This window comes from Triturus cristatus, chromosome 5_2, assembly GCF_964204655.1.
Source record: "Triturus cristatus chromosome 5_2, aTriCri1.1, whole genome shotgun sequence".
NCBI classification, from domain to species: Eukaryota; Metazoa; Chordata; class Amphibia; order Caudata; family Salamandridae; genus Triturus; species Triturus cristatus.
The window spans coordinates 692,446,503-692,469,097 of record NC_140588.1 but is presented as its reverse complement, the minus strand read 5'-3'; the positions used below and the strand labels follow the sequence as shown (position 1 = coordinate 692,469,097).

The 22,595-nt window shown below is 44.1% G+C and overlaps 1 protein-coding gene across 1 annotated transcript in view; it reads right to left on the bottom strand.

The window, feature by feature from the left end:
* The window catches only part of TNMD (tenomodulin), a 480,685-nt gene that overhangs the window by 256,839 nt on the left and 201,251 nt on the right, over window positions 1–22,595 (bottom strand). The gene's annotated exons all lie outside the window — the stretch shown is intronic.

Sequence of the window (22,595 nt, the reverse complement as noted above, 5' to 3'; positions counted from 1 at the left end):
ACAAATGTTGGATTGGTTTTCATAATCTTTTAGGAGCAGAACATAATGTGTTTGTTGCACAACCTGAGAGATTCGAAAACAGCTGTGTAACCACACAGGATGTTTCACAAGGTGACAGCAAGCCGTACTGTGGGAATAAACAAATAACGAAAAAAGAATTTACATTATTTTGAAATTAATTGAATGGAAGTCAACAAGTTTAACGATATGTTGGACGGTTAGTTATGGTGAAAGGTGAGATAAGGTTACATCGTTTAACAAAAGCAATTCTAAATTGCAGTGCAAGTTGTAGCAGTCGATAACATCAAATAACAACATTATATAACGATCAGTACACAAACGGTAAAATTGTCAGTGCCTCTTAAAAGACTTTGCACATATGTTCCCGATTGTGGTGGTTAGCATTAGGTTTTGAATTGGGGAAGGAGGTGCCGAGCCAATTCACGTATTAAAACGGATTGATTGCTACAAATATTGGTTCAAATTATGCATAGGATTTATTGGCTCGGCGGATTCTGTGTAAGATGCAAAGTTCGGGGACACCCTACACTGGTAGGAGTGGCACTATATAACTAATTCAATGCATCGGAGAGTGTGGTCAGGGAAACGTGGTCAGCAGTAACTTCTGGTATTTCTTGCCCTGCGCAATTGAGTTCATTTCTCTCCAGTTCCCTGGGAAAGGTTTGGGGGGGCCAGGGTGATAGTTTTTACTAGTTTAGCTTTGGGCCAATGGTAGTTTTTGTCAGCCAGATTCGGAATAGCTGGTATTGCAGGACACTAGAGGCGGTTGTGTGTATGTCCAAGTTAGGGAATGGCATGCTTTGCCGATTAATTGATTATAGGAATAAAGTCGCATGGTCTAGCTCGAACAGAGCAACTGTTACTAATCGCAATGACATGGGTTCACACGCACTCGAGAGCCCCCCCCTTTTGCATTTATTCCCTGGTATCTTTGGCCCAAAATGCAGCATTTATTAGGATTATCCGGTACTAGGGGAATCTCGTGGGCATTAGTTCCATGCCGGTGGGTACAAAGGGACGAAGCTGTGTCCCAAGGGGTGCAACAGGATAAGGAAAGGTATACATGTAGATATATGTTCCCTGGCAGCAGGTGTACAAATATGTCAAGGTTCAGCCTAAAACCCAGTCTCAACCATGATGCAATGGTCAGCTTGTGTAAAGGTGTAACACAGAAATTGAGCGACCAATGTGATGATTGTAGGTTCAACGCTTGAGTCAAGAGATGCTGCTGTCTCATCTTTGCCTTGCTATTTAAAAATAGCTGGGGGTAAGGTTTCACGCAAATTAGTCATAGTAGCAGCTTAGTATTATAGAGAAGTCAGCAGCCGGTGCTGTGTTGAGGCAAGTTGTAGGCCTGGGTTTGGTGTGTCATACATAACGTCTTGAAGGTATTTTGTGAGATCCACGCTTAAGTCAAGAGATGTGGCTGCCTTCAGCCAGCCTAGGTTAACACCCATCCACTCCAAGCTAATTGTTCTTGGTGGTATTGGGCCGCATTTACACAGCCCAGTATATCGCCCCTGGGGTTGTCAGTGTCGTGAATTACTAAATCTCACTGAACTGGAGGTGTGGCCGGGTTTTATACTAGCAGAAGTTTGGGAGTGCAAGCCTCCACCTAGGGGGTGGCTGGCTGAACCTGATGAACTACTTCAAATGGTTCACGGCACTGCACGTGGGAGAGTGGCAATGACCTGTGCATACTTCAACCAGACTCCCGCGAACGGCATGCCCTCAGCTACATGGTGATGATTGAGAGAGCAGAGAGCGACCATACTTCTTGAATTGTGCACTTAAACTTTCTAGTAATGGAAAGGGCTTAACACCTTCTGAAATGAGCATGACCAGAGATGTGCTGCTCTCCACAGACATGTGACAGGTTAATGGGCAAGGCTGGCGGAAAAGCCAGATGTATTGTCGTCATTTAAGGCGGACGTGACCCAGGTATTGGCGTGATAGAGGCACTGCCTGCTATGAAGATATGAACGAAATCATCACTGGGGCTCACAACTGATTATTTGATTAAATAAGACGTTTCATTTTCAAGCCACGATGTCGGTGCAACGAATTACCTATAGTACAGCAACAACGGTATAACATGGACTGTAGGCAAACCTATTAACTCCTTTCTGCAGCGATAAAGTCCCGAAGCTAGCTTCTATTCAACAGGCAAGGAAAGTGGTTACGCTGTCCCAGTGGAGAGTAAGAAAAGATTGGGATACACAGCGGGACTAGTATAAGACGCTATCGTCGAATTTAAGGTAACGTAATTTGCAAGTAGAAAGGCTAAAACAAGGAGATGTTGCGAGAGATATGGGTCAGTTTGTAATAAACAATAGGATAATAGTTGTGTAAGGAAGAAATTGAGACACCGGTTGATGTCAGCTTGTGTTTATATACGTAGGTAAAGTGGTTAACTCACACGTTACCTTCACCCTGCTTATTGTACTGTAGCTGTTGGGAACACAATTCCTAGCCAGGAAGGCACCTAATTTGGCCAATTGAAAAATCTTATTAGGATTGCAGGTCCACAAGCGCCTATTTCACCAACGCCTTGTTACCCATGCCATATTTTCCAGCCTGAGAAACAGATTTAGGTGTTGCTCTTCTCACTCAGCCTCTCCTTGGAGCCAGGGAGGTGGGATACGCTCACAAATTTAGTCCTCGAGCTGAGAGATGTATGCTTCGGCAGCTCAGTCAGTCAGTACCCTGGACGGGGTGCACCTGTCCAGGGTAGGGATGGACATGTTCCTGCTTGACGTACAGGAGGCACTGGCTAGCAAGGGACATCAGTACCACCTATTAGGAGAGGGGGGCTCTGGCAGCGACGGTAGCCTCCCCAGAGCTGTGGCGGAGTTACAGGGCGATCTGGATGCAGACGGGTACAGTAAGGGTACCTCTGCGACAGGCGGTACAGTAAGGGTACCCCTGTCCGGCACAGTAAGGGTGCCCGAGCCAAGGTCCAGGAGCCGAAGGGGGTTCTGGGAGGACCGCGACGGCGCCCCGTTAGTCCTTCGGGCGGTTGGGGGGCCTGACCAACCGGGGGTGTGCCACAACACGCTCCGCCCCTGCCGGAAGGGGCGGGAGTAGGAGACAGATCACGTGACCCAGTGGATGATCTGTAAATAATTATGTGCCACACTGCCGGGCATCGACCCACCGTGTGTGCTGGCTCACCAGGCGGGCGGAGCAGCAAGGGGCTGCCTGCCCTGGATCGCCCGTAAGATAACCCAATTTTATTATCATACTGTGTTGTATGAAATAAACCTGCAGCAGTTCTTCACCCACAAATAAAGTGTCAGTGTAATCTTTGGGTGACGTCTGTGTATGCGTGTTGACTGAAGCGGATGACGGTGTGGTCACTATGCCGCTGCCCGCGTCCCAAGCAGTGGGACATCAGCAGGGCAGCATTTTAGTGGCCGCCCGTCGGAGCCTTCCCCCCCCCCCCCCCTTGCTGCCTCGCGCGCGCGAGGCCTACGCCCACTAGGGTTATGACCCCCTATAGTGTCGAGCTGGAGGCGGGCCGTTGGGGGCGGGGGGGCGCGGCTTGCCCCCCTACTTAGGGGGTCCTCTCGCCCAGTTCCTCCTCTGTGTCCTGCTCGCCGCTCCTGCCTGGACACGCGTTTTCCCACCCTTTCCACTTACCCCACGTGTCAGGCACAGCGCGTTATTGGAATGTTTTAATGTTTTCTTTTTGCGTTGCAGGCGGAGTTACAGGGCGATCTGGATGCAGACGGGTACAGTAAGGGTATCTCTGCGACAGGCGGTACAGTAAGGGTACCCCTGTCCGGCACAGTAAGGGTGCCCGAGCCAAGGTCCAGGAGCCGAAGGGGGTTCTGGGAGGACCGCGACGGCGCCCCGTTAGTCCTTCGGGCGGTTGGGGGGCCTGACCAACCGGGGGTGTGCCACAACACGCTCCGCCCCTGCCGGAAGGGGCGGGAGTAGGAGACAGATCACGTGACCCAGTGGATGATCTGTAAATAATTATGTGCCACACTGCCGGGCATCGACCCACCGTGTGTGCTGGCTCACCAGGCGGGCGGAGCAGCAAGGGGCTGCCTGCCCTGGATCGCCCGTAAGATAACCCAATTTTATTATCATACTGTGTTGTATGAAATAAACCTGCAGCAGTTCTTCACCCACAAATAAAGTGTCAGTGTAATCTTTGGGTGACGTCTGTGTATGCGTGTTGACTGAAGCGGATGACGGTGTGGTCACTATGATGAATACGTATTACTTGGGAATTTCTCGCGTTTGCTCTGATTTTCATCCTACAGGAAACACTGGGCTTGTGTTCCAGCAGAGTTGTACACTGGAAGAATGGAAAGGAACCTATGTAAGCAAAAATTATAAAATAAATAAATATATGTTCATCTAAAGTACTAGTTAAACTGTTCACTCTTTTTAGCACTTCTAGTTTCCCAGAGATCATATAGACTCGCCCACATGAAAAGATATCATTGGCACTTTACAAACATTTTTAAATTTCTGAAGTTAACTGCCACCTGCAACCATCAATGAATTTTTAATTTGGAACATTATGTTAACTTAACAAATGATGTAATCCTAATAAATAGAAGGCTTAAAGGCATGAAAGCCACACCTCCATGTACAAGGAGCAGCATAGTAGCTCTGAAATCTTCCATTTAAATTGAGATTTGTATCCTGGCATCTTGATGGGTCGGCAGACAGCAGGAACTAGGTAAAGTTACTTAAGATTTACGAATCTGTTGCATTTGTTGTGGTCAGGCGCCTGCTTGATAAAGCTGTGCGGGTGTAGGTTTTCAACACATATAGCCACATTCGATCTATTGTTATTATACCTGTTCGGGATTTGAAAAGCAAAAGTTTACGTTGAGTGCTCAGCAGCAGGAACATTGACAAACACTAAAAGGCTCTGACCAGGTGCCCTTTTGTTATTTGTAGCGTATAATCATCATTTCTCACACAGAGTGTTTCATTTACATCTGTTAATTTATGTGTACCTTTTTAAAAGTAACTGCCTTTGGGTTCAGAAAAACATTATGAAATCAGTAAGCCCAGGAGAGAAAGTTATGATTTTGGGTCTAACATCAAAGGCAAGGGTGCGAAGAAATATGGGCCTGATCAGTGGCGACAGGTGACATTTTAAAGTGGTGGGGTGTAAACCCACGTCTCACACTGCAAGGGCAAGCAGCCTGAATCAGCCAAACAGGTTGGGACGCTTCTCATCCAGAGACAAATGTGACAAATAGATTCCAAACACCTTTCCCCTCAAGCAGCTAAGGGCAAGATTGCAGTGGGTATGCAGTCTTTACCCTGTTGGTTTTACCCCGCAGGACATTACCGTGCAGGTAACTATCACACAGGTAAGTACCAAGCAGGTCCCTTTTTTGCTACTTTACATTCCAGGTAAGATTTTTTTTTAGGACATAAATATTATATCATATAAAAAAGGAACTGAAGGGGTAACGGATGGGTAAGGAGAATTTAAGTTTCAGTAGAGTTTAAAGGTAAAGGTGGTGAGGGTTTATAAGGTTTCAGGGATGGGTAGAGGTAAAGGGAGGTGAGATGAGGGTTTTTCAGGGTTCGGGGCAGGTAGAAGCAAAGGGAGGTAAGGGGTTTTTAGGATGCAAGGAACGCTGGACACAAAGGGGCAGATTTACAAGCCCTGTGCACCACTTTTGCGCCGCCGTTGCGTCACTGTTGTGACGCAGCGGTGGCGCAACGCTAACGCCATGCTGCGGCAGATTTACAATATGACGCATCTAGGGAGATGCGTCACGTTGTAAAGCCCTGTGCCACATTAAACCTGCGTCAGGTTTAATGTATGCAGGGTGGGCGTTACGTCGGAAAAAGCCTCGGAAAAGTGACGCAGTGAAATCTACGAGATTTCACGCAGTTACTTTTCCGACGCTGGTGCGTCAAATCCTTACGCCTGCTTCAAGCAGGCGTAAGGCGTGACGCACCATGTTAGGGATCGGGCAGGTTGGAACAGTGCTGGAGTTGCGTCGCGCTTGCGACACAACTTCAGCACTGCGCCAACCTTACGCAGGCAGATGCGTCACGCATCTGCTTGTCCTTGCGCCATGATGCACCGCATTGTAAATGCGGCGCATCTGCAGTGGCGCAAGGGCAAACTTGCGTGACGCATCTTCCCTGGCGCATCCCTGCTGATTTGCAGGGATGCGCCAGGGAATGTAAATCTGCCCCAAAGAGGGTAACGATTTACTAGTGTTCAGGTGTGGTAAAGAGATGTAAGGAGAATTTAAAGGTGAAGGAGGTGAGGGTTTATTAGGTTTTAGGGATGGGTAGAGGTAAAAGGGTGGAAGGGTTTTTAGGGTTCCGGGGAGGGTAGAGGTTCAGGGGTGATGTTTTTCTAGGGTTCAGGAGTGGGTAGAGGTAAAGGGAGATAAGGTGTTCTAGGATTCCGACGGTAATAGATGTAAAGTCAGATTAGAGAATACAAGGGGGATTTGTGGGGATTACCCAATAAAAAACAAAAAAACAAAAAACGACAAGCATTTGCAATGCAATAGGTCTCGCATTACTGAAAGTTTGAGCTATTGGTGTTGCAAATAATAATGCAATGGCAATAGCTCAAACTTTCAGTAGAGCAAGACCTTTTGCATTGCTAATGCTTGTTTAGTTGATGTTGTCATCATAGGCCTAGAAGTTTCAGCGGGCAAAATGGCGTTGGATAAGGTTGGCCGATAGAGTCATCCATGGTGCAATTCCATTTACCCGGTATCTCCATATGTGTACCGTGCAAGTTTCAGTTTCGGCACACAGAACCACCATTATTCAGATTAAGCAAAAGCCTGTTTTAGGCATACTGAACTGCATTATTATTACCACTACATTTCTGAGGATCAAAGGTAGCTTGGAGGCGTCCCAATCAGCTGATTACAAGGGTGATTCTGGAAAGAATGGAGCATGCACTGATTGCAATCAAGGAGACTTCGGGATTGGCAGCCCAGGCTTTGATCCTGCAGATTTAAGCACTAAGGGGGGGTCGGGTATGACATAGTCTGAGCATGAAAGGGAACGCAGGGAACAAACAATGCTGTGCTGAGAGAGGTCATAGGTTAGGCTTGGTCCAGACATGCACGAGCTGAAGGATAAGGGGCAGAAATGAGCCAGAAACAGAAGGTGCAGACCCAGCAGAGCCTGTAGGTCTAACCTGATCACATGCTGCTAGAGCCTTTTTGAGCAAAAATGTTAATTTATCTAATATAAAAAGAACATACCTCATATGCATGTACAACTCTGCCACGTGTGTAATTTTTGGTTTAATCACATTCTGACTCGAGCCCCGGGAAAGTTCATGAATCCTTCCTCCTTAACCCCCCCTCATCCATGGCTGGGTTCCGAGCCTGAAAGTGACGAAGATGGGTCTTGGGCAGCTGCAGGAGCGCTGACTGAGCCGGAGGAGAGGTAGCACCATGTGTGCTGCAGAGGCGGGGCACAGATTAATGGAGAGTGACGGTTGGACCAATATGGAAAAAAAGGCAAACGCCATGAAGCAGACAAGCGGACAACACGTTGGGTGAAAAAAGACAAGCCACACGAAGGGCATGGATGGGGAAGGGAGGGTGAACAATGGCACATGGAGGAAGCATCCACGGATTTCTTTAATTAACACAGAACCCGCGTCACAAACCATGAAGTGGAGCGTCCGTGCAGCGAGTGGGGGGAATGGAGTATATTTAATAGTTATAGCACAACGTCCATAAAGCGGGTGCTGCACTAAGTTAGTGAAACAAGACTGGAAGGAGAGGCAAAGGATATGGCTAGCAGTGCATACCTGTGGGTTCACCAGTTTTTATTGCTTAAAGAAAGGTAAACATATTGAAACATTTTAAAAAGTAATGTGGTGAGCTGCAAATAAGAAAAGAAAGGAGGGGGTGGTCACCACGCTAAAGCACTACTTTAAAGAGGCAGTGCTGTGTCTGGCTGGATATAAAAGAAGCGGCCGAACATCATGTCGTGCCTGCTTCAGCAAGACATTGATTAAGTAAATAGTTCTCCCGAACTGCTAATGAAAGCTACAGAGTAAGAACACAAGTAAGAGGGGCTGTCCTTATGGGAGATAATTACAGGAGAGAGGGAGGTACAAAGGAGGGACTCCTGAGTCTATTGACAAATCAAAAGCCATTATTTACAAAGGACAGGAAGAGGAGCCTATTGTAAAGATGGGCAGAACATGGGCGGAGTTTAATGCCTCTATCCTGAATACAGCATGTCTCGAGAGACAGTGCAAGCGCTGACTAGGCGAACATTAAAAAGAAGGTAGAGATTTTGCTGTGAACCAGGGAGAAGAGGAGAGCAGGTGGAGAGGCTACAGATACTGTTGTGAGCCATAGAGCGTTACTGGTGCAGTCAATTAAGGAGATTAGAGAAGGAGATTAAGAGGTTTATTTACAAGCCCAATGAGCCATTGGTGCATCACTTTTTTACTCACCAGCGGCTAAATGGACTTGCCATATTTGCAAGACCACGTAAAGTCACCCTGCGGGACTTTTCATTGCCTTGTGAATATGGGTCCCTTTCACACATTACTCTGCGTGAAAGGGGTGTTCCTTCGGTGTTGCTGTGGGTGTTTCCACACAACATCCATGGAACTTGAGGCATTCTGAGATTGACAACATTTTGTAAATCTGGGAATGTGTCAGAATCCTACGCCTCGCTATAAGAGACTTAGGAAGGGCACAACAAGGAGAAGTACTTTTATTTCTCCTTGTTGTTTCCTTTTTCTATGTGTGCTGCATTCTGCAGCATGCATAGAAAGAGGAAAATGCCATTAATTATTGTTTTTGTGCAGGAAGGTATACCTTCCTGCACAAAAACAATTATCCCTGCAGCACAGGCACCCTTGCAAAATGACGCAAGGGTACCCGCACTGGCGCATAGCAGCCAATTGTCCTCCAGCGCAGGGGAAGACAGGGATGTGTCAAATTATTGGTAATATGACGCATCCCTGTGCTTTGAAAATGGCACTGCATAATTTTTTTGTAGCAGAGGTCCTGAATGTGAAAAGAAAAATGGACACAAACAAAGGTTTTGTGTGAGTGGTCTAGGTATCTAATAAATGCATCCGGCTTTGGGTAATGAGAGGCTCAAAACTGAGGTTGAACTGAGAACCAGAATTGAAATAGGGCCTGCAAATGTTTTAATTTGCGTTTCAGAAAAAAATTAATCAGCGGTCTGCAAATCAAGGAAATAGTAGTGGGGGGAGGGGGCAGACAATCTTTCCTTCTGTCTGATGACATAAATGGAGGAAAATAATGCTTGCTAACATCTTAATTGGACCAAGCATCATGGGTACATGGAGCATTTGGAAAGTAATTTTGCATGATGAAAGTTGGCACAAAGACACCGCAATCAAAAGGGCCATCATTTCTCTCAGTGATTCTGGTTACCCTGCTCCCAAAGCACACAACAACAGGGCATGTTATTCTTTTTAAATCACAGAAATGGCATCGGATATCGAGCACAGAATGACCCATGCATCACAATCCCGTGGGGGCTCTTTCCCAGTCCCCCTCTAACCCAGACTTCTCACAAAGCTGCCCATGTCCTTCGAGGCTGTCTCACCCTAGGAGGTTCCAGCAGGAACCATTGGAAACTCACCAAGCACCGCTGGGAGAAAGTCAAACAAACCCGCAGAAGATCCTTTCTCCGGTACAAGCTCCTGAGCAGCATGTGTGCTGAGCAGAGCAGCCCAAACAAGGCTTTGAGGCAACTGGGCGCTTCAGCCAGCTCTTATGGACACGTCCCTTGCAGAGCAAAATTTATTATGAACAACTAGGCAATTCTTGGAAAAATCTTTTTTTTTAAATAAAATATACGATTTTATATTGTAAAACAGAAGAACAGTTTTCTGGCTGAAAAAATCGCAGGTATTTGTTATTTTGTCAGATGCGGTTTTGGCAAGTCACTGCTCACTGAGAGATTTAAAAATCCTAAATGAACCCTAAATAGTGTGATGTAACAATTAACATCTGGTAGCATGCAGTCCGCATTTAATTTGGAATTACAGAAGTATACGAGAAAGTGATTGCTGTAACAATGGTCATATAAAAGAAACAAGCAATCAAAGAGATGTCTCCCAGGGGCCTCTGTGAGAGGGTGAAAATGAAGCATTCCGTTCAGGACAGATGATCCGATTAGAGTTAATTACAACAGGGGGCAGGGCAGGGACACCGGTTTCAGCCTCCAGCTCTTCAGCATAAGGGGAGGGCATTGTAAACTAATAGCACAGCCCTCCTTCTCTGTCTGCATAGCTCCCCTGCTCTACTGTGAGGCAGGCCAGGCTGAAGCCCAATAACTGATTTGAAGGGGGTGGAAGAGCAGATAAAATAAACATGAATGCAAGTGAAAGCAGCGGCAGGGCTGATAAAGTATTTCCACAATTATTAAAACAAACAACCGAGTGGGAGCCGCTGTGGGGGAGGCAGCGGTAAAAAAGGCAGCAGTAACACAACTGTGGCATTAAGGGGGGGCGGGAGAGAAGAATGCTATATTTCAATGTAGGCAGCTAGGGCTCTGAAGCTAAACACAGAAAAACAGTAACTAAGCAGGAAACCAAGAAATAAAGAGTCCCCCAAAGAACAGATAAAGAACCAGAGAGGAATGAGACAGTACTCTGTGGGAGGAACAGAAGAGAGAAAGGAGGGACAAAGAGGCAGGACTGACCACTAGCAAGCAGGCATTTTTGAAGGACATTGATATAGACAAATGAAAAGCAATGGCAAGAAAGGGGATGGACTCGATGCCCACAAACCGATTACAGCAGGTCTCGAAGTTCTCGACCTAAAATGGGGTGACTCATACCCAAAAGCAAACAAAATATGTATACATATATACATAGAAGAATATCAGACATTACATCAGCATTACAGGGTACAGGCACGTGTTATGAATCCCTGCATGATATTTGTTGTGGGCTGGCCCCACGTGTGCAGGATGTACAAGTAGACGCTGTAGACGTGGCCAGGTAGGAGTAGATGAAGTTTATTGAGATCTTAGGTGTAGAAGTAGTAACCCCAGAGCAGGCCCCAGATCAGGCTCCACAATAGGCCCCAACATAGGCCCCAGCATTAGCCCCACCAGGAGCAGCCTCCTAGCTGCTCAGCCCATCTTCCCAACTGTCTCAGTCCCACACAGTATCTAAGCATTCCACCCACACTAACATTCTACGCGGAACACTGACACTGGCTGAGCAGCTACGTACAGAATGAAGGGAACATAATAACATGACCTGAGGATACTACACATCCTCTTCCTTTACACTGAAAATTAATAAAACCTAAAATAAACCCAAACTACTAATAAGCAAACAAATAAATACAGAAATGTACACAAGATATGAATAGTCCATAAACCCAGGAATGCATGTAGAAATACATCACGAGAGGGAAAACAGACACACTAAGGAGAAAGGAAAGATACAAGCATAGATCAACACACTAACACCATCCCCTTCCCTTAATACTTACCTTTTTGCGTGAGATTTTCCCCAGATCGTCGCCATAAATGTTGTGGGCTGGCCCCACGTGTGCAGGATGTACAAGTAGACGCTGTAGACGTGGCCAGGTAGGAGTAGATGAAGTTTATTGAGATCTTAGGTGTAGAAGTAGTAACCCCAGAGCAGGCCCCAGATCAGGCTCCACAATAGGCCCCAACATAGGCCCCAGCATTAGCCCCACCAGGAGCAGCCTCCTAGCTGCTCAGCCCATCTTCCCAACTGTCTCAGTCCCACACAGTATCTAAGCATTCCACCCACACTAACATTCTACGCGGAACACTGACACTGGCTGAGCAGCTAGGTACAGAATGAAGGGAACATAATAACATGACCTGAGGATACTACAATATTGCAATGCATTGTTAAGGTTAATGCATTGTAAAGTCCTTGGGGTAAATGCATACTGGGTAAAGACTTGCCTTGTAAAGTCTGATAGGCTTGCACTGTCCTGGTGGGGCTACATTACCCTTGAAGTTATCAAATTATACAAAGAAAAAATATAGATTTTCATCTGGGCAAAACAGTACTGAGTAATGGAAAAACAAGTGGAGCAACGTATAACACGCCTATATTACTCAATAACATGGTGCTGTGTCGCACATCAGTGCAAAGTTACACCACCTGGACAGTCTAGGTTGTCTGGCCCCCTGATAATCTATCTTCTTTGAGCATAGATCAACTAGTTATCTGTCATGGAGACATGGCCACTGTGAGAAAGGACATTCTCCCCTTCCAAACAAAGAATCCAGGTTACAAGAAGATCACCTTTGCAATGTAAGTATTGTAAAATTCAGGCTGATTCTTGGAACCTGTTCTCAGAACCTTTGCCATTAAAGACTTGACTTTTGTGATGCACAAATATAAGCATTAATTTGATCCTTAGAGCATGTTTGTTGTGGAAGTATTACAAATGCCAACAATGACGTATTTTGCCAGAAAATATTAAAACTGAGTATAGACAAATATTGCATTTTAAAGCAATGCATGTATTTTTTAGGCAATCAATATATATCATTGTACTTGCCATTTTCTATTAAAATTCTCTGGCTGTTATGCAAAACGAATGTAACCTTGGGTTAGCTAAATTGAATTTTCGAACAGAATAATCTTGGTGTTATATTAAAGGGTACTGCAAACGTGTGATGTGAGCATTTCATTTAAAAGCTCCGGATATTTTCAATTTGAATATAATTAGCCTCGGGTTCTCTGTGGGCCACATCCAAACATTATTGATTGGTGTTCATTTTTTAACTGCTTTCAAAATAAAGCCCCTCTCATGCTGCTGGTATTTTTTTAACCGCGTGCCCCTGAGTGACAGACGCCGTTTATTCTGGAAACGTTCATTTTTGGATGGGTTGACTCAGATCAGAAGCCGTTCTTGCCAGGGATGCGTGTTTTATTCTGCGTTGCATTGTTTGAATGTGGTGAGGGGATGGGCACGCGCTCCTATGATGGTCGGATCTCTCGAGTGGACTCAGCCCAGGGAACTCTACAGCATATATTTTGTTTAAGGAAGCTATCTAGTCTCACGCATCTGACAGACTAGATAAGCTCCTTATCCCTACAGTGATGGCGATAATTGCCTCCATCAGAACGTTTTTAAGAGTTTATGACAGTTTCTCTAGTTGAAAACTTGACTTTAAACATCACGTTTCTGTTGAAACAAACAAAGTCGAAGTCTTCATGGCAAATAACTTTATTGCTCAAACCAACACGGAGGCTCCAACAGCGGAGCCGGCAGAACATGTGGCGCGTTGCGTGGTCAGCTGTCAACTGTCATAACAGAAGGCAGCTGATCACGTCACGGCTGGAGCGTCACAGATGATACGGCGTATCATCTGGGACACAAGGCAAAGTAACTACGGTGTCCACGCAGGGACAGGAATAAACACAACACATCCCCCTTCCTAGGGAAAGGAGGAAAGAGGAAACATACGTCTTGAGAGTGGGGGGAATCACTCACATATAAAGTCTCTCAGCCTCGCAGGAGGACCTAGGAGTCTGCCTGCCCTGCTTGTGGTTGCTGGTAGAGAATTGTCCAGTTCTAATGTTTTGGGCAACTTACGTCTAACAATGTCTCCTTTAGGACTTGGCATCGAAATCTGACCTGGTGGAATCACCACGACTTGGTCAGCACTAGTCATACCGCCTTTAGGCATCTCACTCTCTGAATCATAGTCAATTGCATGCTTGCGCACGTCTGTGTTCACGGGTTCAAAGCATGGATAGTCTGGTCTGGGTGATGCTTCCTTTGTATGTTTGACTGCAGATAATTTCGAAAAATGCCACACCTTCCCATCACTCAGAAGTGCTGAGTTACAGTACACTTTCTGGACTCGGTAGGGTGGAGTATCCCATCCTCGTCGCCAAATTTGTTGAAACAAACAAAGTCGAAGTCTTCGTGGCAAATAACTTTATTGCTCAAACCAACACGGAGGCTCCCAACAGCGGAGCCGGCAGAACATGTGGCGCGTTGCGTGGTCAGCTGTCAACTGTCATAACAGAAGGCAGCTGATCACGTCACGGCTGGAGCGTCACAGATGATACGGCGTATCATCTGGGACACAAGGCAAAGTAACTACGGTGTCCACGCAGGGACAGGAATAAACACAACAGTTTCTTTCACTCGTTTCTTGTAGTCACATTCTTGGAATCTTGATGAGATTGTGCCCCCGCCCCCATCCCTCCCACCACCTTGTGAAGTGCTAAATTGAAATAGATGTCGATCCAGCATACATATAAAGCGTATACATTTTAGGATCAGAAGGAGGTTGTGATAGGTCTGAAGCTGGCAGGCTGAAGAAGCCCAGGGGCTCAGGCGACGTGTAAACATGGAGAGCATCTGTGTGGCACCATTTTAACACTGCCACACCACAATCAAACACGCAGAAAGAAGTAGAAATGAACGAAGAATCCATTGATTCTTTCTTTGTAATATGTTTGTGTGTTTTTTGTTTTGACAGAAAGGCACTAGACAAAGAGCAACTCAGACGTTTTGGCATCTCTGGAGTGGGGTGCAAGGCACTTCCCTTGAGGCTACAATTTACATGCATTTTGTTTTTTGATAGACATTATTTACAACTTATTAGGTATGGTTTACATATTTTTTTGGGAAGTTTTATGAAGCGTGAATATGGCCTAATGGCATTAGACTCCAGAGGATTACATGAGATGTATATAATGCTACAAGGTTTTTTAAACATGAGTAGATTACGTGATTTGCCCAGAATGACAGGCTGTTGAGCCGAGGCTCTATGATTCGATATTTGGGACCCATGCCCTAGATAAGCTTTCCTCCTGCAAATACAAACCAAACAAGTCACGCAATCAAATGAGCAAACTTGGCATTTGACGTTTACATAACATCTAGGGACTTAATTCAGTATCTATGACAACCCATTCAATACTCTCCCCATAAAAGATTGCCTTCTCAATTACAACTCACTGGTCTAACAGGCTTCTAACCCCAAAATAAAGCCTATAGTGATCTCTGATCATGCCAGTTTATCCTTAGATCTTAATATCGCTAAACCACAGAACAAAAATTGCTCCTGGAAAATGAAGAAATCCTTGATGATCCAGTAGAAAAGGACCTAATAATGACTTCAATTATCAACTTCTTTACAGAAAATAAGTAATCAGCTCTCCCCCTAGAAACTATTTGGTATGCAATGAAAGCTACCAATAGATGAGTAAGTATACCCTTTATGGTAAAGAAAAACAAAGCGATGAATTCAAAATTAGACGCCCTAGGATCACAAATCAAACATCTAGAAGTAGAAAGATCACATACTCACAAACATAAGATCACACAAAAAATAAAACCTCTTAAGTAAGAATTCAATAAGATTATGAGAAAAAGAGCCCATGCATTTATAAATACCATCAAAGCTAAAAGTCTGTTAGAAAGAAACAAGGCAGGAAGATCCCTATCCCTTCTGTTGAAAAACAAAAAGATCTATGGATTTCTGCAATAAAAGACAACCATGGTGCATTACAATCAGACTCCATCAAGATTATAGGATCCTTACTTGCTTTCTACACTGTCCTTTACAATCCCAAGAAATCATCAAACAGTGATCTTTGTCAAAAATCCCTTGACACCTGGATACTACCTACACTTACTGAGGAGACACTAGTAATGCACTGAACAAAATGAGCAAAAACTCAGAAATAAAAAGGGATATTCAATCACTAAAATGTGGCAATGATCTTTGGCCAGAGGGCTTCCCTGACCCTTTCCACCAAACCTTCCAAAACACACTATTAAGCCACATTCAGTGCTTCCTGTGCATTCTGAATTACTTGGTGAAGGGTGAGCCTCTCTTTTCTTCTTTCTTGGATCTATTGATTGAGATATATGATTCCTAAAGATTCCACTCTCTCTTTCACAATGTAAGATTTTATAACCTGGCAAGTGTAAGTAGATCATGGTAAATTATTGCTGGTAGCTGTCATGGTGTATTTTGCACAATTACTTTCAACAGGCTAAGTTGAAATTAAATCCTGAAGTTTTATCCTGGGTGACAGTTTCTCACTGGCACAGTATACCTTGAAAGATACAATAATGCTATCTTTGAAGAGCACTTTGAAAGCATCTTGGTGCATGTTGTTCCATTCGTCAGGGATTTACATGACCAGGTTTCGTTTGTTGACCATGCTAAGGAAATGCCGTACCTCTTAAACCTGGGGGGAATGGCGATACTGACTTCTGCTCTAAATAACTTCTTTCTTTGAGTATCAAGTGAAATCTAGACCTTAAAATAAAACCAGAAATGGATAATGTTTTCTCATCTCACATGGTAGCTAGCTGCCAAGAGGCTTCATGACATGTATATAAACTTAACCAGCACCAGCCTTCTACACAATAGCATATGAAATTTTCAAATTTTTAGTGAATTCCTGGAAAATTAAAAGTCCATTTGCAAACCTAAGATTGCACATGCTTTTAGTCAGAGTGCAGTAATGACCATAAGTGGCACACATGCCAATGAGGGCCGTTGGAACAATCTAAGATTTCGGCATTAGCTGGTTTAATAATAATTTCACTCTTGACTAACAAGCTGAAGCACAGAATGTGGGATATGTAGGTTTCCAGAGTCATGTCAACAATACTTATCTGAGCCTACAGATGGAGAGGTATTATTTGTAAAGGATGGCACCTGCTCTTACTAAGTCTGTTCATCCAGTTCTTAAAAGTATTACTTTTATCTTACTCTCATTGTCTTTGATGCAAATTTCTAGACAAGTATCTATTGAAAGATCACTAACAGAGAACCCATACAAGCATTATCAACAGGTCCTGACCCAGAATTGACATGTAGGTGCATTTAGGTTTACTTAACCTACAGTGAATTTGGTGTTGGCAATTCTGATGATTTATCAAAGCAGTCCGTAATGGCCAATGTACATTAAGAGCAGGAAATAGAGACAAACCTTATAGAATGGCCCAAAAGATGGCTTATTGAAAGCAAAAGAAGGTAGCTGATGTCACTATCATCTTGCAATAATAAGCAGTATGAAAGATATCATGCAACATGCATTGTGTCGTCCAACTTGCCATGGTAAAAGTATACATTGCCTTCAACTTTCAACACGGCTTAATGCCACTATTGTCTTTGCCAATGCCAAAGAAGTTTAAAAGCCTCCAGTATTGGCAAACCAATAGCGGATACAACCCTGTGAGGGGCAATATACGGGGCCTCAAGGAGGTCACTATTTGGCAGATAGTTCACCATGAAGGAGCATGTGGAGGAAGAGTGGAAGATGGCACACAGGACATGAACTAACCTGACAAGTGGTGCCTGCCACATCACTGAGACACACCGAGAAGGAAGGAGGAGGGTAGAGATGGGGAGAGTCAGAGATGAAAGTAAAGTATAAGCACTCTCTGAAAACCAAGACGTGCACACCATGGAGTGCTAAACAAGTAATGACATTAAAAAAACACAGAAGTAGTTCTATACAATCAGCAGTGGAAGGCTTCAGCATCAAAAGCGTGGGTAAAAGAGTTAAACTCCAAGGCAAGAACAAACACAGAAAAGGGAGGAAAGTAACCAGTAAAAATCAGTGAACTGAAACTGACAAAATAGCCATCGAATTATGACCAAGAGTTGATTCTGTAGAATGTTGAACACAGTGCTGTCAGCAACAGACTGTTTGTTGTGAGACCTAAAAAAACAGTGTTGCTAATGTAGCATTAAATTATAGTATAAACAGCCTAGTTGATATTTACAACAAAGTTTATTCAAAGGTAATATTACAATATCTGATTAATGGATTGCAGATAACAGACGGAATCTTATAGGAAAGGGCACTTTTAGGGACGACCGCTCAACGATAAACCACGGTTTTGCTTTGTGGCCAATCGCATGGAATGCGGTGGAACATGTGGGGAGTTTGAGCTGCTGCTTTGTCGGCTTCTGTGCAGCTTTTGATTTGGTGGATTGGAACAGCCTGTGGAAGAAATTATCAGTAATGTATATATAATCAGGGTTCCTTTCCATCCTTCAACTGTTATATTTGTCCAACTGGGCATTGGTAGAGGTTAATAAAAAAGGAATGGGCAGATTTACAAGGCCCTTGCGCCACTTTTGCATCATTTTTAACATGGGAAAAGTGACGCAAAAAAGTGGCGCAAGGGGCTTGTAAATATGCCCCGAAGTCTTTCGTTAATAATGGTTTTAAGCTGTCTGCGTCTCAGCTCCACCTCCTTTGCTCTCAATCTCCTGGAAAGCTTTTGGAGATTGATTTGTTTCCGCCGAAATGGAAGAACTTCACTTTCCCGGCTCACTCTACACACACCACATTGTTTTATTGGATTCGTCAGCCATTGACCTACAGAGGAAACTGCCACGTGTAGAAAGTATTTTTGGGTGCATAAGTGGAACTACAGAGGAGGAAGGTGAATCCTATAAATATTAGGTCTAACTTTATATAACAGCTTGAAATAGATAGATAATTTAGAATGAGCAGCACTGAGGATTCTAGCACCAATAAGGGTATTGCTAAAATCAATGTAGACTTTCGTGACCCTCCATTACAGCAACCCCCTGGAGAGAAAGTATTCACCTACACATTCACTATTGAGCTAGAAGCACAATAACATTTCAAGATTAGCTGGCTTGGAATGAGCTTCAAAGAATTGAACTTAGATCTCTTGCTTCACTAAAGAAGATAAAAGCAGTGTACACCCCATACAAACAGTTAATAGAGACTCTGAAATCAGACTCATTTTTCACAAAGTGAGAGATGAAAAATGTAGCAAAACAAATCGCCAATAGAAGAGTATATGGAAAAGAGGTTTTCCATCACATTAAGTTTGTTGGACGTTGAGGATAACTTTCAATACATCTCTAAACTAACAGATCAAATAATAAGAACAAAGATATTAAAATCTAGACAAGGATTATCTCGGTCACAGGTAAGATATCGATAATACGGGAAAACAAAGGGGAATGCTGGCATGTTTTAAATGTTAAATCTACAACTTCTCACATTCTGTTTAACTGCTTCCATTTAAAACTCTGCGCCACAAATCTTTAAAACCACTATTAGTAAAACATGAATCACTGCCCCAACTTTTAGCAATTACGAACATTAGATATCTGGAGGTAGTTGTAGGTGTGGTTGTTTGATAAACGCTGTACAGAAAATGATGTTTGTTAATTTGATTTTATTCAGAGGTTTCTAGATTTATGATATTTAAGTTTATCAGATTATTGTCTCAATAGACATTGTTTTTATTATTCACCTGACCACAAGCAATCTAGACTCCACTCACCCGACAACATAACAATCTGTGGCCATATTATGGTAAGTTCCCCGTGGGTGCAACAGGCACACGCGCCTACTTTGTGCACTTTGGTATTACCGAAAAGGTTGCAGAGGCTTGTCTGGTCCATTCTGTAATACAGACAGCGCAGACCTACATAGAGCACTAGCACTTTCCCCAAAAGGTGTTCCCTCAAAGGTGTTCCCTCATTTGCATGGGGGCATGGCCCTATGCAAATGAGGGAATCTCTTTGGCTTGGTGCCTGCGCAGTATTATAGAGGCAAAGAAAGGGTCAGAAGGCACAATGACAGTGCACCATCCTAAAAGGTCACGCACAGTCATTGCGCATCCTGATGACAGCCCTCTGGAGTGGGAAAAGGGGTCCTATGGACACCCCAGACATTCCCTTGCAGGCAGGTGCAGTCACTCACTGCACCCACATGCAAGTGAATCTTGTATTTCACTTGAATACGCTGCCCTAGAGGCAATGCGAGTTCGAGGCTGGCCTGGGGCAGCACATTCAATGTGACAGGGGGCATTTCCCTGTTTGTGGCCGGTGCACCTGTTCTAAGGTGTGCCATGGCGCAAACAGTAAAAGTGCACCCTATGTGTAATAGGGCACCTGGTCTTTTTGAAGCACACAGAATCCTATCCTTGAGGTCCTGGATATTCCTCATGGTGACACTCCATACAAATTACTGTGGGGCACTACTTGCCTTCTTGCAGTGTATTCGATTTGCCTTCCTTCCTCCTGAGCCAGCATTTTCAGCTGGTGATAATGAAGAGGTCAATTTTGGAGCATGTCACTACACCCTTTGCAACAGGCATGTGCACCCACTTTGCGTGTCCCCTGGACACTTTAGTACTACAAAAAGGGCTGCAGATGTGTGTGTGGCCCTTCCTGTAATACAGATAGCACTGGCACACATATGGCCCAGTGCTATCACCAGAGGGACTTTCCTCATTTGCATGAGGGCCTCATTTATGACATTTTAGCATAGAGCGGTGCAGCAAGGCACATGCTGTCCTACGCTAAAGTAATAGAGCAGGAATGCACCGTATTTAAGCAATATGGTGCATTCCAGTCCTTTATGCCCGTACTGGTGCTGTTTTGGCATCCTAGCTCCAATGTAGGCACCCGTGCACCATGGTTCAAGTGTACCCCTGTTGCAGGCAGGGTTGTTTTTGTGCAGGAAGGAGCAAAACAATCCAAAGAGGTGTTTTCCTCTTCTTTCCATGTGTGCTAAAGAGGAAAAAACGAGGCGAAACAAATGTATTTCTCCTCATACACCTCACCTCAGGAGACACACAGATTTGGTGCATCCCCAGATTTACATCACTTTGTAAATTGGGGGGAGCATTAAATTCCATGGGTGTTGCGTGGGCAAACCCACTGCAATGCCCATGGGACACCTCCCGGACTAAGAGTAAGGCGACACATTGATTTGTGCTGCATCGCCTTACTCATGATTTATGAGGCCACTCAAAGCAATTTGCGATTCCGTAAATGCAATGCAAGAAGCATTCCCAGAATGTGACTTTGCATTAAGGAACCTCAAATTACCATCTACTTCAAGTTGATGGTAATTTGTAATTCCTTAGAAAAATGCACAAAATAGCATTTTTCAAAGTGCCATGTGGCGCATACACATGTCCTTAGGGCATGTGTGTGCGCCACATGTAAACAAATATCTTTTCTGGGGGTGCGTCAGGGAGGCCTTTTGGCCCCCTTGCACCCTTGAATTGCATTCACTATTTGCGATTACCTATTTGGTAATCACAAATTGTGAATGCTCTCCCATTCATTCCTATGTGCCTCTAGACCCATAGGAATGAATGGGAAAGCATTCCCTAATGGTGAATCGCAATTTGCGATTCGCTAATAGGGAATGTGTAGGAATCGCAATTTTTTCTGCGAAACCTACATGCATAAGGAATTGCGATTCCTTAATAGCGATTACTTAATAATCGCTATTAAGGAATCGCAAATCCTTTGCTTGATACATGTTCCCCTATAGTCCTATGTTAATAAAGACACACATGCAATTATCCGGAGAGAAAAAATGTCCAAAAGTGATTTCATTAAATATTGTCAATGACCACTGTAGGATGTGTCTCATTGGGATTAAGCATATACTTAATCAGTTTCACTGTACTGGAGACTGAAACGCAGGCACTTCCGGTAAACAAAATATTTTCATATTTTGAGAGAAGAAGCACTGTGCATAATCAGTCTTCAATGTACGAAGTCACTAAGGGCCCGATTACGAGTTTGGCGCAACAGCGCAGCAGCGCCAGTTCTGCTGCGCCAATCCTGAGCATGGACCGCAGACCTTATCACAAGTTAAACTATCCACAATAGCACATATATGGACAATTTGGAAAAGTCTTGAATTGCCTGAAGATGTGCAAAGGGTGCAATAAATAAACACTGTAACCATATTCACAAAAGTGGGTACTCTCTGACTGTCCCAAAACACACTCCAGTTCCTGCAAGAGGTCAAATCTCTCACTTCTGATTAAAGAGCACTAGTAACTTAAAAGCTGTATCAATACAGGGGTCTCTCTTCATAACCCTGTACACTGGGAGCAAGTCTCTGGCAGGGACTGCCTTAAGGCAAATGTCTATGACTTGGACGGTAGGGAAAATCCATATGTTCATGAGAAGGGGAGGTGGAATTGGGTGCATGAGAGTCCAAGATATGGAGCTTTTAGGGCTTCCTGTCAGTGGAAGAATAAAGTAAATTCCGTGTTACTGTTTCCGAGGCTGTTCGTGAAATGGTCCCCACCAATTGTATAGGGATACAGAAGATTACAGCATAAGAACATATTTTTTCTTCTACAATGAAACATGCATTAACAAAGTCAATAGTCCTGCATTTGTTGCAGGGCACGCACAGTCAGACAAAACTCCTGGTACATGTAGAGAGCATACACACTGGCCCGCAGTCCCCGTTACATGCACAGAAAGAAATATACAGACAGTCACACATGCTCATTAATGCACACATGAACACACAAACATCAATAATTTATAACTTATGTTGTGTTGTGCATTTTGGAAAAAATAAACTAAGGTAAGTTCATCTTTCTGTAATGCAGGGCTAGAGAGAACAAAGAAAGATTTTGGCCAGCATCCATTTAATGCTGCTTTTGTTTGTTTCCTGTAGGCATTTTAGATGTGGCCCATCAAGTGCAATATTTTAGTTCGATACAAAGAGGTCAGTACATATGCAAGCTTTGAGATTTTTTTGTTGTAGTGTTAATTTCTGTATGCAGTGAATTTATATGGAT